General features: G+C 58.9%; 1 long non-coding RNA gene across 1 annotated transcript; it reads left to right on the top strand.

The window, feature by feature from the left end:
* Positions 1–1,770: 1,770 nt before the first annotated feature.
* On the top strand, positions 1,771–4,132 carry LOC106993158 (uncharacterized). Its single transcript, XR_013403396.1, has 4 exons — positions 1,771–2,502; positions 2,938–3,087; positions 3,381–3,610; positions 3,998–4,132. It is a non-coding gene; the product is annotated as an uncharacterized LOC106993158 (long non-coding RNA).
* The last annotated feature ends 411 nt before the right edge of the window (positions 4,133–4,543 follow it).

Consider the following 4,543-nt stretch of genomic DNA (forward strand, 5'->3'; position numbering starts at 1 on the left):
GCTGAGAGGAGGGGGCGTTCAGATGGACGGGATGAGCGGTGCTGAGAGGAGAGGGCGTTCAGATGGACGGGATGAGCGGTGGATGAGCGGTGCGGGTCGCCATGGGCGCAGAGGGACGATGAGGACAGAACAGTGCCTTCGGGGGCTTGGATGACACCAAGACATGTGTCAGGCAGGAGACCCTACCCGGCTTAGAAACTGAATGTCAGCCTGTGAATGTCTCATGGGTGCCGATAAACACACTCCCCACAGTCTGTCCCACTCTCCACAGCCCTGTCCCACTCCCCACAGTCCTGTCACACTCCCCATAGTCCTGTCCCACTCCCCACAGCCCTGTCCCACTCCCCACAGCCCTGTCACACTCCCCACAGTCCTGTCACACTCCCCACAGTCCTGTCCCACTCCCCACAGCCGTGTCCCACTCCCCACAGCCCTGTCCCACTCCCCACAGTCTGTCCCACTCTCCACAGTCCTGTCCCACTCCCCACAGTCCTGTCACACTCCCCACAGTCCTGTCCCACTCCCCACAGCCCTGTCCCACTCCCCACAGTCTGTCCCACTCTCCACAGTCCTGTCCCACTCCCCACAGTCCTGTCACACTCCCCACAGTCCTGTCACACTCCCCACAGCCGTGTCCCACTCCCCACAGCCCTGTCCCACTCCCCACAGCCCTGTCCCACTCCCCACAGTCTGTCCCACTCTCCACAGTCCTGTCCCACTGCCCACAGTCCTGTCACACTCCCCACAGTCCTGTCCCACTCCCCACAGCCGTGTCACACTCCCCACAGTCCTGTCACACTCCCCACAGTCCTGTCACACTCCCCACAGCCCTGTCCCACTCCCCACAGCCCTGTCCCACTCCCCACAGTCCTGTCACACTCCCCACAGTCCTGTCACACTCCCCACAGCCCTGTCCCAGTCCCCACAGCCCTGTCACACTCCCCACAGCCCTGTCACACTCCCCACAGCCCTGTCACACTCCCCACAGCCCTGACCCACTCCCCACAGCCCTGTCCCACTCCCCACAGCCCTGCCCCACTCCCCACAGCCCTGTCCCACTCCCCACAGCCCTGTCCCACTCCCCACAGCCCTGACCCACTCCCCACAGCCCTGCCCCACTCCCCACAGCCCTGTCCCACTCCCCACAGCCCTGACCCACTCCCCACAGCCCTGCCCCACTCCCCACAGCCCTGCCCCACTCCCCACAGCCCTGTCACACTCCCCACAGCCCTGTCCCAGTCCCCACAGCCCTGTCACACTCCCCACAGCCCTGTCCCACTCCCCACAGCCCTGTCCCACTCCCCACAGCCCTGTCCCACTCCCCACAGCCCTGTCCCACTCCCCACAGTCCTGTCCCACTCCCCACAGCCCATGGCATCTGGCTGTACATGGAAGTGAGGAAGCTGCTGTCTCCCCCCATAGAACGTTGCTCCCAGTCAGGGCTCACCCCCTGTGGGGCAGGGCTCAGAGGCTCCTGGTTCAGAGACCAGGGCCCTTGTCAATTGCAGCGTGAACAGCAGGGTACTTTGCCCCTGAGTCCCACAGCAGGGGTGGGGACCTTGTCATGGTGGGCCCAGGTGACAACACAGGGCCAGCGATTCTTCACCCGGCAGCCAACACGGCGGCAGATGACAAACATTGCAGCCCTCGGCAAACAAAAAGCACGCAGCAAACAGTGTGGCCAGTACAGAGACCCTCCCCTCCCCGGGGACCAGGCAGGGCAAGGTCGTCCCCCGAGATGGCCTGCACCCACCGGGCCGCCTGTGTGACCAGCCACAGAACTCACTCAGCATTGGCACCCACAGCCGGGACAGGCAGGGTGCTGGGCCCGTGGTTTCCTGCATCTGCTGATACCACCCAAGGCTGCCAGGCCATAACATGAAGTCATCTGTGCCAGGAAATCCTGAGCCTCGCCCACACCTGGCCCTGGGCCGTCCCTGCATGCCAAGGGGTTGTGGGACCTCGCAGGCCTGCAGGCAGGGGGGTGGGCGCTGGGCTGGGGTCCGAGTGTGCCCCTGCTCTAGGGCATGGCCGGCAGGTGGGGACAGGGAAAAGGAAGGAGCAGGATTCCTGCCTGGCTATGGCAGTCTTACCCCACGGAATCCAGGCTCCAACTGACCTCACCATTGTGCGGGTTAATTTTGATTCTTAAAACCTTCATCTAAAGACCTTTGCTTCCTGTAACACAGGCCTGGGTTTTCCCAAAAGTCGTGGGGACCTGGCCCGGCACGTGCTGCTCAGTGCAGGGACCTCACAGCCTGTTCTATGTGAGCCGGACAGGAAAGGCTCCACGGGCAAACTCACTCTCCGTGACAATCAGGAGGTTTCTGCTCCAGCCACAAGAAGGAGCTGGGGGAGCTCCTGAGGCCAGGAAGAGAACAGCCCTAATCCCATCCTTTCCCTCCTCAGCAGGGACCCCAGGGTCTGCTGTCCTGCCCCAACCCACACTTCAAAGAAGGAAGGACACCTGCCTGCCCCTGCTGCCTCACACCCCGAAGCATGGTGAGCCTGGGGGACCCTCAGCAGAATCCTTTTGTAATGAAGAAAAACAAACTATTGTCAAATAGCAGAAAACAAGCTAATGGCCAAACAAATCCAAGCGGGGGAAAATACCTGTGAAATACAATGACAGAATATGCTCTCCTCAAAACCCAGGAAACGTTAAAATTAAGAATACACCAAACCTCACAAAACGGGGGCAAAATACAATGATGACCGCATGTGTGAAAAACGGTCAATGGTAGAATTGAAAGAAATGCAAGGGAAACAAAAGATAAGGGGCCCTTTCCCAGCAAAGTGACAATGCCACAGCAGCCTCGCAGTCAGCCTGGCGGGACAAGAATGCTGGGCAGTGCTGGTTTGCAGGGAGGGGTCGACTTTTCTGGAAGCAGCCCAGCAAAGTGCCCCAAGAGCCGTAAATTATTCCTGTGTTTGCAGCCACAGCCCCGAATGCAGGTCTAGCCACAGAAGCGCTGGAGAGTGGAGGCTGAGAGTGGCGCTGGTTGAAGATTTCTCACAGGAAACACAAGGCACGGCCTCCACGTGGCTCGAGGCCGTGAGAACCCTCGACTCAAACCATTGCACGTGGTGAGGAGGACGCGGGTCAGCTGCCCGAGCTGCATGATGATGATGCTGTCAGGGAAAGCGTCGGTGCCTATGTGGGAAAATAGGGGAACGAGAAACAAACGCGAAGCGTGTGGCTCTCGGCTCTGCTGCCCTGGAGGCCGTGGCTCATCGTTTCACCATGAACATGGGTTATTTTCATTTTAAAAAGTCTACTAATGATTCTAAGGAGACCACACAGAACCAAAAATTCTGAATAACCCTGTCTTCCTGTCTTCCATAAGGCAGGCTTTTCATTTCTGTCACCTTTCTGGAAGGGCTGGATACAGAGTCTGCGGGCCTGCGATGGAGGCGCCACCGTCTCACCAGGAGTCCACGGCCCTCGGTCTCTGTGCTCCCTGAACCTAAGGTGAGGAACCCATGCCTTGTGGTTGACGAGGGCTGCTGGGGCACCTGCCCTCTCATCTGCATCCTGGAAGGCAGGAAGGAGCACAGAGGAAAACACAAGCCTGCTCTGGCCAGCTCAGTGTGCGCCTTCCAGAAACAGGTAAACATGAAATTACCCTGTGAAGCCGCCATTCCGTTCCTAGATCTATCCCCAAAAGAAATCCAAGCAGAGACTCAAACACTTGCACAGCCCTTGCCACGGCCCGGATGTACTTAGTGCCTCTGTTCCCAGCAAAACTCTTGTTGAAACAGGACCCCCAGTGTGGCAGCGCAGGGAGATGGGTCCTGAGGGGAGGGAGACGTGCAGGTCGTGGGAGTGACTCCCTGGGGAGTGCCTGGTGCTGGGAGTGACTCTCCTCTTGTGATACGGGGTGAGTTCCCATGGGAATGGATTTGTTCCCATGAGCGGGGCTTGTTCTGAAGCCAACACATCCCTGGGCTTTATCTCTCTTCCCATGTCTGCTTCCCCTTTGACCTCTGCCAGCAGAAGCAGAAGGGCCATGCCATTGAACTTCTCAGCTGACAGAAACGTGAGCTTTATGAATTACTCCATCTCAGAGGTTGTTTTATGGCCACACAGAATGGACTCAGACCCCCGTGCTCATAGCCGTGTAGTCACAATAGCCCAAAGGTGGAAACAGCCAGCAGGTGAGGGGATGTGGAACGGGGCAGACACACACATCGGGGTCTCACCGAGCCTGGAAAAGGAGTGTGCTCTGACACTAGCAGCAACACATCAACCTTCACAACCTCATGCCCAGTGAAGCCAGCTGGTCCCAATAGGACCAACGCGGTGACCCCACAGAGGGAAGGCCCCCAGAGGAGTCAGAGTCAAGAGAAGGACGACCGAATGGTGGTCAGCAGGGCCCGGGGCAGGGGCCGATGGGAGTGAGTGATTAGTCAGGACGGAGCTCCAGTTTCGCCCAATGAAAACGTGCTGGAGCTGCATGGTGGTGACAGCGGCATAGCCGTGGGCATGTTCTCACTGCCACGGAATGTGCACTTCCCATGGCGATGATGGGAAATCTCATGT

The sequence above is a fragment of the Macaca mulatta genome, chromosome 14 (assembly GCF_049350105.2).
Source record: "Macaca mulatta isolate MMU2019108-1 chromosome 14, T2T-MMU8v2.0, whole genome shotgun sequence".
NCBI lineage: Eukaryota > Metazoa > Chordata > Mammalia > Primates > Cercopithecidae > Macaca > Macaca mulatta.